Source organism: Anoplophora glabripennis, unplaced genomic scaffold, assembly GCF_000390285.2.
Source record: "Anoplophora glabripennis isolate ALB-LARVAE unplaced genomic scaffold, Agla_2.0 scaffold454, whole genome shotgun sequence".
Lineage (NCBI taxonomy): Eukaryota > Metazoa > Arthropoda > Insecta > Coleoptera > Cerambycidae > Anoplophora > Anoplophora glabripennis.
Window position 1 is genome coordinate 235,940 of NW_019416575.1, and position 13,026 is coordinate 248,965.

General features: G+C 29.2%; 2 long non-coding RNA genes across 2 annotated transcripts in view; one reads left to right on the forward strand and one right to left on the reverse strand.

The window, feature by feature from the left end:
* LOC111691732 overlaps window positions 1-10,884 on the forward strand; it is a 25,664-nt gene extending 14,780 nt beyond the window's left edge. Inside the window, exon 3 of the long non-coding RNA XR_002763036.1 lies at window positions 10,816-10,884. This is a non-coding gene — a long non-coding RNA (uncharacterized LOC111691732). The remainder of the gene's footprint in view (window positions 1-10,815) is intronic.
* LOC108912372 lies at window positions 1,435-2,311 on the reverse strand. Its single transcript, XR_001964544.1, has 2 exons — window positions 2,203-2,311; window positions 1,435-1,684 (listed from the first exon to the last, which is right to left on the reverse strand). It is a non-coding gene; the product is annotated as an uncharacterized LOC108912372 (long non-coding RNA).
* Window positions 10,885-13,026: the final 2,142 nt, after the last annotated feature.

Genomic DNA, 13,026 nt, shown 5'->3' on the forward strand with positions numbered 1-13,026 from the left:
CATAAACATGACACTACCCCCGGGGTTTACACAGACGAGCCGGCGAAGCAAGAAGAGCGCCAGAAGAAAGGGCCCTAGCCGGCGGGGCCCAGCCAGGACAAAAGGAGGTCCCACAAAGCGCCTACACCGGCCGCATTTGCGGTCGGGGTAGACGACGGATGGGGCCCACCTACGAAGGCTGTCCAGGCCTACACGAGATGAGGCAGGATAAAGAGGGATAATCCCCCTCGATCCCAAATCATTGAGGCCAATTTCTAGCCATAGAATAATGGCGCACTTATATCCAATATCTTCTATAATACCTATATTTTCATTATTTAAAACATTTTAAGACTTCCTGAAGAAATTTAACAGTAGAACACACATACCCCCTAGTTTCACACCAATGTTGTCTTTGAGTATGTCGATTGGGCAGGGTCAATAAATAAACCAAAATATTATGCAAATTGTCAAAACAAGTATACATGTGCTCTACTAAAAAAAACAGTTTATTGTCAAGTATTTACTATTTTTTCTTCGATAGAACGCTGAATAAGCTAAGGCGGGTAGAATTACGTGAGGAACCCTATATAGTATATTAAAATATGATGGCGATAATAATTGTTAATGCAAGTACGCAATGAGTACGAAAACTTCATTTTTTGTCCAATGTCACTCTCAACCTAAATATGTTTATAAATAACTGTGCTTAAAAGAATTAATATTTTTTTCAATAGAAATCAGTGTTGATCTTACTACTACTAAACAATTTACTATTTTTCTGAACAATTACATTATTACGAATATTTCTAAAAAAAAGTATCACATTTGCTATTGCGATTTCCTAGAACTTTGTTCACTAACATTCTATTTAGATACAAAAAGATAAGGAAGGTAGAATATTATGTTATTATACTCTTGTACAATGCTATGGTTAAACCTATTCTCTTATATGCTTTTTATATGAATTTGTAAAAAAAGAGATTTACTCGATACATCGAATATTTTCTCTCCTATGAAATTCTTCTATAGCTGCCATTTCTACACTACCATAGTATTAACTGTAGACCATTCTTCATCAGAATCATATAAACAGATAAATAGCGTTAATTATTGTCACGTTATGACAGACGTATAGAATTTTGCCTTTAAACTTTTAATATGATAAAATTAACAAAATATAATGTTACTCTGTGAATAAAAATATTAAATTACTATACCCTGTTAGAATTCAGGAATAAATAGAATATATTGCGTGCAACTATAAATTGGTTTACTTTTCTACCGCCACAAAATAAAAGTTTGCTTTGAAAATATGGTCTTAAATTAAACTGATGATGATATTCTCAAGTCAATATTTTTTCAATGCATCTTTTCGTTCGACATAATGATACCATAATCAAACAATAACTTCGTATATCGCAATTTTCAAGGAACTAACAAAAAATACAAACGTAAAACAAACACATATATTTGTAAATAATTATGTAAATAGATTTATCGTCATGTTTTATTTGCAATATCCTGCAACCCATCCAGGTTCCTTGTGGCAGAATCCTGAACAACAGTTTCCTTGACTACCGTCAGGTTGGCAACCATTGCGGTTGGCTATGCAAGCGAATGCTCCTTGGAGCCCCAAGAGAGCGAGGATGACCATGAAGAACACGCTGAAGAATTTCATCTTAACAAGTAATGAGTAACAAATCTGTAAAAATAATATAGAGATTAACATTATTAACACAATCTCTTCAAAAGAAGCAATAAACAGGGTATTTCAGAATAACGTACCATAAACTACCTACAGTGCTAAAGTCTCTAAAATTAACAAAACTATTGTAATAAATGTAGGCATCTGTTTTGGGAGAGTCTAAATCAACCTGATTTGAATAACTTTTCATGCAAAGGCATTTGATATATTGTAGAATATAAATATTTTGTCACAACTTTTTGGAGGTTAAGATTTTGGTGCCCTTAGTAAAATTTATTTCAGTACTATCTAATTGTACACAAAAAATGTGCTAGCTAATAATTTTAAGGAACTTAAATACCGTCCAGAGTAAATGGAAAACATTTTCATTATGTTTGTTTCTTGTTTTATTGTTAATTGTTACTTTTTATAACTGTGAATTAATTGAATAATAAAAAGTTTTTTGAATAATTTTGATGATGATAAATTATTTTATTTTATAGTCTACAAAAATTAAATACACATTTACGACTTACCAGTCTTTGCTAGTCAGTTCACCAACAACAACAATACTTATTGACATTCAACCTGAGTTTATATACAAAAACAATAATCGTTATCTCGAGAAAATAGTGACCTAACCACTAAACGTGCGATTCGATAATTTATTTTTTATTTATATGGATATTAATTGCTACCATTACACAATATTTATATTTGCCTCGACGATTCTGCTTAACGAGGTTTTTCCACTTCGCGAAGAAATCGAGGCGACATGAAATAAACATGAAGTATGTAAATATAATACAGTGTGGTCCAGGTTTTCTTAACATGGTGATATAATAAATCGTTTTCAGCAAAAAGTTTTATGAGAATGTAAAAATTAGGAAAAATATCACATTTTTTCGGAGAGCAGTGGTAAACATACGGGGGAGTCAGCTCGCCAACTTAGTATCTTATAAATTCGATAATTTTTTTCATTACCAATTGCAGTTGCAAAGGACGAGCACTTTTAAATTGCTCGATGTTTTATATCAAAATAAAATTATCACACAATTCGATCTATAGAAACAATTAGTTAAATCTTTTTGCAAGAAATACAATTCTGAGTACAATGAATGCATTATATCGAAAGAAAAAAATCATTGCTGCGAATATTTTTATTTTATCAAATAGCCCTAAAGAAATCTTAATAAGTCAGTTTTAAAAAACTGTTTCGATATAACGGAAGAGGCCTTTTTACCTATTTGTGTAATGAAAATCGAATCGAATTCATAGAATACTCAGTTGCTTCGAAATTGCGGGGTCCTCAACTTAGTAATACATATTTATTTCTAATTAAATAAACTTGGACTGCCAAGTTTTTTTCAGTTTACTTCAAACTTCAACAGATATATGTCAGAAAATACATATACAGGGTGTCCCAGAATAACGTGTACAACGAAAGACCACAGATTCTTGGACTCAAAATAGGCAGATTTAGGCTATTCACCTATATCCGAAATCGCTTTGACTGGTCGCTAGATGGCCTCAAAGTTCGTAAAAATTTTTTAAATTTTGTAAATAACTCGAATACGTATTATTCGATTTTGGTGTTATACAGGTTTTTTTTTTAAACTATAACTCCTACAAATTGATGTACGGTGATCATACCATTCATAAATTTTCCTCTTTCCATCAATAATGACAAGTATTTTTTATTTAATAGGCGATACCATTTGGAAGCTTTTGGGTCTCTTGTAAAATTTTGATTAAATGAGCGGTTTGGATACAAAAAAATATTTTTCTACCAATCAAAAAATATTAAAATCGATTAATATACAGGGTGGGCCATTAGTATGAGAAAGTAAAATAACTCTCTTGTTATTCGTAATACAGAAAAAAAGTTTATATAAAAGTTGTACAGAATCAAAAAATCTAAAGGACAAAATTAATTTGAAACACACAGGGCGATGAATACAAACAGGACACGCCAAATATTACATTTTTTAAATGGAACACCCGGTATATTTTTAAACACATGGATTTCCGAGAAAGTTTTATATATGGCAATATAAACAGTTTATCATTTTAGTGTGGGTTTGCCAAGTTATGTAGAAAATTCTTCGAATTTTGGAAAAAACATGACCTCGAAGAAGTTGCATTAACTTTCAGCTACTAACACTTGGGACAAAATAATTAGACAGAGTTATAGGCAAATATTAGACAAAGGCTCCTATATTAGCTAATATCGATATTTTATAGAGGACATTTTTTATAATACGATATTTTTAGAAAGTTTAAACTTGATTTGCAAATGGAACACCCTGTATTTTATTGTTCTGTTTTATTCGCATATCGGTCCACTTCAACTTTTATTAAGCATGTTCTATAACTAAAATTGTTAGTTTTTAAGATATAGCAACATTTCTGAAAAAACTTAATTTTTATTGTTTTATAGAATACCACAAATAAATAATAAATAATAAAATTAATTCAAAATGGAATGATAAATTATGAACTGACAAGTTGACACAATGTGACAGTTTTTTCCAAAGCCATTTCATGCGACCGAAAATAATAAAAATTAGGTTGTTCCCGAAATGTTGCTATATCTTAAAAACTAACAACTTTAGGTGTAGCACATACTTAATAAAAGTTGAAGTGGAGTAATATGTGAATAAAATAGAACAATAAAATATAGGGTGTTCCATTTGAAAAATTTTAGAAAATCAAGTTTGAACTTTCTTAAAATGATCGTATTATAGAAAAATGCCCTGTATAAGATATCGATATTAGCTAATATAGGAGTCTTTGCCTAACATATTCCTATAACTATGTCAAATATAGTAAGACTCTGAAATTTTGTTTCCGGGGGTTATCAGATACGCTATCTTCAATGAAAATAATTCCGTCAGCGTAGGTTATGCCGGAAGTAACTGTCAAAATCGTTATTTTAAATAGAATACCCTATGTGTTAATGAGTTATCGATAAGATAAATTAAAGATAAGCCAAAAATATTAAGGCTTCTCTGTACCTAAGTCTAACGGTTTTCGAGATAATCGAAATTTTATAAAAAATTTGATAGATGCAAGCGTTTCGAAAATTCGTTATATCATTCTTCGTTTTGGACTCTTTCACTTGCTTTTGGGAACACACAAAGAACATAAGTGAACCATTTTTTAGGTTTCATTTTAAAAACCTAGAACTGACAAAATTTTTTAAATTTAAATGGAATACCCTGTATTTATTGCACCAAATTATAGAAAATCAAATTCTCTATTCACCGATACAGGCAGTGTAGGGGTTAGAGATTCGATTTTATCAGATATTTGCGGTTTTCTGATATGTGCCTTGAAAGACAAATATTGGTATTGTCATTCTGTACGAGTATTCTACATGTATCAAGTATTTGCACACAAGAAAAATGTAAAATAATTATTCTAATGAAGATATTTTGAATTTATTTTATATCCATGGGACATTCACCATGAATCAGAATTATTAGCAGCACTTCTTAGGATTGTATTTTGCTACATTCCAGGAATTAGATACGGGGGAAATAAATAACATGAAAATATAACTTTCGGTGAGTAATCTCGAACAAGAAAAATTAAAAAAGCTCCAGTACAATCCGAGAAAACATAAATTGAAAATGGCGACTTTTAGTTATTTTTCGACCGTATATCGCTCGTAGCTCGAAAACAACGCTTTTTTCGAAAAAATTACAAGGATTAAAAAGTGCTTATTTTTGCCCATAATACACAACCAATGTTTTCATATCGATTTTTTAAGTTTTCGTAATTTTGTAACTTTTTTGTTTGTAACAAATTACTGACCATCGATACAGAAAAATGCCATTAAGGTTTTTTATTCGCAACAATGTAGTATAGAGATTAGAAAAGGTTTCATCCTGACCCCCCTCCGTGGTCGGTTCACTCGTTTTTTGTACGTCTTTTTAGGGATGCACCGCTCGCCTATTATAATGTACTTATTGCGGTTTTTAGTTATATTGTAGGATAGATTATTATAGGGTTATTACAGGAAGCAAATATTGGCCAAGTGTTTTTGTTATTTTTACTTCTACTAGATACTCAAATACAGATTTTTCCATTCTTACTAGACTAGTTCAGCAAAATTTTCAAAATTTCAAAACTAAATATTTATCCATAAAATATCGAATTTTAAACAAAATTAAATATGTCAACGGATATAATTATAGTTCTTCATAACACGGCAAAAATCTAAAAGATTGTAGGATCTTTTGAAATAGGGTGAGAAAAATGATGGTGATGGTTTTCTAGACTGAAATCCTAATGTACTACTTCTATCGTGGAAAAACAACCCCAATTTCTGGTTTTCAGTCATGGGGTTGCGAGAAATCGTCGGATTGGATTTGTTTGTGAATTGTTAAATCTACCCCACCCATAATAAGAAAATATACAAAAAATTTAAAAAGGACACTGTAAAGTTTCATAGGGGTTTTCGAGGGCGTTGATGATGGTGCTATTTTTTACCCCATCCTCCCGTGACTACTTCCAATGTACAAAATCCATCATTCTTCCATGCTGTCGGTCTTTATTCTTTCCCAATGAATTAATTCAAAAATCAAAACGGAACCGTCGCTATTGTTTTTCTCACCCTCGGAAACGGAAGGTGAGAAAGTTCCTATAAACCTTCAACTTTTGAGGCCTCATTAATTTTACTATAGTTATAATTATATTCGTATTTAATTATTAGTAGTTATGGAAATAAATCAACGTGTATCAATGAACTCCTGAACTTTAAAAGAGAAGAGAAAAACAGTTATTGGTAACGAATATATAATTCTACAGATAGTGGTACTATTTAATTAGTTTTTATAGTTTCTGTGTTATTGAACAAAATTAATATTTCCTAGAATATACTGTTTAATCTGAAATATTAGTAGTACCATAAAAATATATTATCTTCAGAGAATTCAAGTTGCCTTTAAGCAATTATATAACCATGAATAACTTTGAAATTATCTAATTTTTATTAAAGCTTCAAGGTCGTAACGCGACTGAAGCTGTCGATCAGCATAATTCCAAACAGAGGGTGCCGAAGAAAAAAAATACATATGCTGAAATAATTCTTAAGGTATTTGATATTTTTTAATATCATAAGAAACTAATAGCAAAAATTCATTGAATTGTGCAAATGTGTCACACCTGAAAATCGCGACACCATTTCTAAAGAATCAGGAAATATTTTTTCAAAATTAAAACAAGTGGATTGCAAAATATCTCAAAAACTACTAATTTGTCAAATAAATACGAAGCAAATACAATTTGCTGTTCTAAATGGGTACTAAATACTACCAAAATATCAGGAAAATTCAAAATAGATCGGTCACTACCTCAATAATTTGGCATGGAATGCCCTATAATTAATATAAATAAAAATACAATTACACAAATACGGCCACTTTGAAAATAATTAAATATAATTAAATAATGAGATAATAGTAATGATAAACGGAAGTAATAATAACAATAATTTACTGTTGTTTAACATCTCATAACTTTTAGTTATGTTAAATGACGAAAAATTAATATTTTCCCACAGAAAAATGTCATGTCTATGTAGGAAGGCGGTAGTAAAATGTTTCCTTTATTTATTCTTAAGAAAAGCTTTTTAATTAATGTTAATATACAATAGCCTATTAAAGTCAGTGCTGGCGGGAACACCTACCTAATATATCAGAACTTGTACAATATCGAATTATTTTGCAAGTTAGATCAGCCAATTAAATTTTTAATGGTTAAAAAAAATTAAATTTTCATCTGCAAGCCGTATTCATTTTATATGTTTTTGGAATAATGACAAAAAATACTACTAAATTTTTTTTTAAAAGTATGTACACATAAGTACCTATACGTAAATATACCTACTTTATGATTTTTATTGTCAAAGACAGACAGAAAACTGTCGTAATATTCAATAAGGTTCAGCTAAAATTTTAGAAAAGGAAAATAATACCATTAATGAAAAATTAAAAACGACCGCGATTATTTTGTTGAATGGTGAAAGATGTGTGTCAAATTATTCTATGAACTTCAATCATTACTGGATACAGTTTCTAAAAGATAAAGTAAGTAATAGAATAAATATCATATGACATCTCTAGCTATGGAGACAGACGAAAGCTAACAAATTTAAACGGTCAATGTAACTAAAACGAAATGTCAAAAAAGTTAGAAAAAGACGAAAACAGTTAATAACTTTTTAAACTGCGATACACAAAGTGTCTTTGTACACTGAGAAAAGGATTTATTTGGACTAAATAAATATCGTTTGCCATGAACTAATCCTAGTTTTGGATATATAGTGTGAAAAGTAACTAATAATTTTGTAATTAATCTTATTTGAATGTTAATTTATTTTTACTGTAATATCACATTTCGCCTCTTTATTATTAATCCACACATTTTAAGATGTAGATAACATAAAATTATTAGAAATATATCTTAGCTTAATGTGAACTAAATGCTTTTCAGTGAAAATAGGTTATTTTAATATTAATAAATCAATGGTATATAAAAAAAATTGTTTCTTTCACTAATATTGGACGTCTTTTTTTCTTGATTAGTCTCACTACTTTCTCAAATTTTATTGAACTGATAATTAGATAACTTATCTAACTATAGGTTTATAATTAAATTTGAAAAGGTACATCGTGTTGAGAGCTACTAATAGAAAAGCACAACGAGTACTATACTTTTATTCGAACATTTCTTTTTTGCTAAATATGAATTTTAAGACTTTGTATTTTCCGAACTTATTGTTTACGTATTATGTACATAAATCATCATGTTAAAAACTACTTGTCATAGGTGTTGACAGTTTAATGAGTTATTAAAAATAAATGGCGGATTGTTAAATTGGGTTTTATTATAAATTTATGAAACTACAACAGCAACACTACGTTCTTATCTAAAACCAACTTTTTGACGATTATTACTTGTTTAGCCCTAACTTCCACAGTTTCTGCATCCATTTTAATTAGGGGCAAACGGAACACATCACTCTGTAACTATATGCACATGTTATACATATTATGAATATGATCTAACAACAACAGGAAACACTACCTATTGATATAGTCCATACTAACCTATTGAACTACACAATACACTACAGGCACCTTGCATACATAGTCGCCATGATGGCAAAGACACGACTGTTAGGGGAGAACACAACTTGATCACGTGATTGAATTAATTTTTAAATAATATTTTTTACTATTGAACTGATAATAGTTTTAAACTATATAAAAATTTAACTTTTATAACCAGCTGGTTCACATTTAAGAAATTATATATTTGGAATAATTTTCCTTTTAAGTTTAATTGTAACGTTTGATAGGACAATATAAAATAATATTTATTAAATAAAAACGACTATAAATTTATATTAAAAATTTATTCTTTTAATTCCGCCTATTAAATCTAATTTGTTAATTATAGACAAACCTGTTGCAAAGTTTTTTTAATTCAAACAAATCAAATGACTTGTATTGAATGTAACTGGTTTATCCCAATGTAACTAGCATAAATGTAAACTGACTGCATTCAAAACAACCGATTGCTTTAATAGAAAGTAATTGTTTTTCAGTGCATTTTGTATTTGTCTGCTTTTTTCTGTATGACATTTTTGGCCAGGTACAACTATTTTCATAAAAATAAGGCTTTACTGAGGTAGCAGGATATAGGCCCAAAAATAAAAAAAAGAAAACAAATAAATATGTACCTTCAGAAAATACCTACAAATTTAGTTTTAATACATAATAATTTCTGTTCCAGAGGAAACAGTATTGGAGTAAACAATGCATTATTTACAAATTACCTTTACGGGTGTAGTTAAATTACTATTAAAGTCCCATAAACATATTGAAGACCATTTTATTCCATTTTAATAAATGTAAACAAGTACCTAAGAACCTATTGAGTTATTTTATATAAGTAATTTATACCTGAACTTGATATGGAACGTATTAGCCAAATTTTTATAATCCTTTGGCTAGCCTTCTTAATTAGGAAAGAATATTGCAGAAAGGTTCAAATTTGCCTTAGATTAGAGAATAATGCATTTCGAGAAATTCTAGATTAGAGATTATGGGGCAATGTAATTAATGTTAAAACTTTTGGGGTAGTAGGATATATAAACCTAAGGGAACTGAAATTTTATATCAATTAAATTTGTGTGTTCGTCAGACAACAGCTACAAGGGTGAGTTATTTATTAAAGTTTCTCAGCATATATTTATTTTAGTTAGAAAAAAAGCTAGATATAGGGGTAAAGTAGTAGAATACGTAATTTCATTTTATAGTTTGCATACCTGTTCAATTTTTAAAAAATATTGTAGGCAATATAAACATACATATTTATTTATATCATCTAAAACTATTTTTAGTCCTTTGTTATTTGTTTGTTTTCAAGTCGCGTTGATTACAATTTAAAAAAAGGCATTATCGTTCTTCCCAAATAAAATCATAAGTATAATTAAACTTAAAAAATATATTTTGTTTTCGTATATATCGAGAATAAAATTTCTCTGTAAGTAAATAAACATAAGTACATAAACATATATTCGATATTATAAATAGGTAAACATGTATTTAATTTTTAAAATATACATTTATTATTTAGAGAAAAAAATCAATTTTAGTACTTACATAATTATTTGCATTTTTAAATAAAATTTACTTACCAGTATTTATACTGCTAAAGCGCGACAAATTTGTGCTTAAAAATAATTAATATGTTACTATTTAAAATGTTACTTTATATAAAATTTTATCACAAATTTGAACAAGTATTAATTTGGTACATTTAAAATCAAATGAAAAAAAATTGAGCGCAATTCACATAAATTCGCTCTATAAGAATATTTAACAAGAATTAAGTAAATTGTTTGCTATTTTATAAGAAAGATATATTAAAACTGTCTATCAGTTTGTACATAGTTATGGTCTATACTTTGAAATAACAATAAGAGAATACTAAACCATATACAGCTTTATTTACATTATATATTTATATCCAATTGTGTATGAGGTTTTCAAATATAAAAATTGAATTTTTAAAGATGTATGGCTTAGGATAACTCTGATATCCAACTCTTACATATAAATTTGATATTTCAGATTTCTTTTGCTATATTTCGACTTGGTATCAAGATGAAATTCTTCAGTTTAATTTTCCTCATCCTTTTCGCTCTTGTGGTCCTTCAACAAGGCGCTTTGGCCTGCATCGCCCGAAGAAATGGCTGCCAACCCGACGGAAGGCAAGGAGTTTGCTGTTCTGGATTCTGTTACAAGCAACGTGGATGGGTGGCTGGTTACTGCAAATAATTCTTTTAAATCCTATGAAATATATCTATCTCTTTGTACATATATAATATTTAAACTAATGTTCATAAACATGACCAAGTGCAATTAGTAAATAAATTACACTACTTAAATGATAATGACCTTTATTATGACTTAATATCTATTTTTTAAATTAATAGAAAATACAAGAGAAAAGTTATTTCGATAAAGAGAACGAAGTTCGTTTTTTAGCCCTGGTAGAAAAATTTTCACCCAGCTCGCTGCAGCCGAGAACATAGTCTTGAGGTTGGTAAAAAAAATCGCGGACCTTACATAATTGTAAAAATAAAATTAGAAGTGTGGTGTAAAAACTTTAATTCTTTAAGTTTTGCTGGATTTATGATGGCTTTAATTTCATATACTTCAGTCGAATAAAATCATAGAGCCTGAAAATTTTAAAAAAATTGTTAGTAGACATTTTATTGCACTTTACGACGGGGAAGGTTATGAAGAATGATAATATCAAAAAAGTAACTCGAAAGAAGTGATGCTAAGTTGTCAAATTGCTAATAACTGGCAAAAATACGTGTTTTTTTACTATTTTTACTGCCCATGAAAATCTGGACGACCTATCGGAAAATTACTTCCTTTATGTTGTAGGCAATTAAATTACCTACAATTTAAGATACCCATAGTCATATTTTACCAATTTGTTAACTATAAAATAAAGGTCAAATGCGGAAAAGTCAGTTTTCTACAGTTGCGCATTATTGCAAAAGGCGATGAATATTGCTGAAATTTATTTGAAAGACGGCCAATCCAATGTTCAACGTGTACCAAAGGCCAATTCGATTCACCGTGAAATTGTTGCCCCAGGTATTTGTTAATTAATGTCGTTTGTTTTCTTACAACTAATTGTTTAATTACTAAACGTTAATTTTAGAAGTTAATATCGTAGATATAGGTTCTGATTGATCCAAAGAAACGTATCGAAAAAGAAAAATTTCAAAAAGTTGAAATTAAGGTGCCCTTTACAACTAATAAAGTAGGATGTGCAAAACAGGGTTATAAACAAATTGTCTCAGGGTCGGGCAAAAACCGCTTGAGAATTCGCAATTTTTGCATTAAATACAGCTTATTTTTACGGCAATTAAAAGAAATCACCTACGCCTCTTTGTTCTCAAGATAACTTTTTTAACGTTAATTGTTAATTAACTATTGGCAGTACCGTTAAAGCGTTAAACTTTTATTTTCAAAAAGTTTTACATTGATAGTTTTTGACAAGAAAGTTCATAAAGCATTAGATGTCGGAAAAACTCCTCTAATATCCTAAAATTTGTTACCTATTCATCTTAGTTTTTCTAATAATACAGGAATACATGGAATTTTTATTGTGGATCTAACATTCCCATCCGACAGAAGATTTGTGATTTTCCAGTTTTTTTACGTCTCCTAAAAGCTGTTGCAAACTCGGCGCTTTCTGATTTAGTACCTGAAAAATCTAAACGGTAACACGGAAAATGTTAATGACAACTTTAAGTATTGATATAACAAATAAAATGATAAGTTGATGTTAAACCATTATTGGCTTAGTTGCTGGAGAAGTCAAAAGACGTAAAGTGTCTACATCTACTCTATGTTGAAGTGTATACACCTTTTCTGAAAAAATTTCGGTAAGTTATCAGGCGAACAAATTAATGTTTTCTTAAAATAAGCTGGTGATAAATATTAATTATTGTGAAAGGTCAATATTAAAAAAGATCGTTTGTAATAAAGTTGTTTTATTCGTTTGGTCACATAAATATTGACATTACCACGAGACGAATTATTGAATATCAAAGATTATTTGGTAATAATGAACCTTGACGACATTCAAAAATTGAAGGTTTAATAGTAACCATTATTTTAAAGTTAATAAAACAGCTAGTTTTTACTTTTACTTTATATCAAAGGTGTTGAGCTAATTCAAATAAAATTCAAGAAGTTTTCCTAAAATGAAGTCAAAGTGAAGATGAAGTGTTGATACCAAAAATCTAGGTATACAAA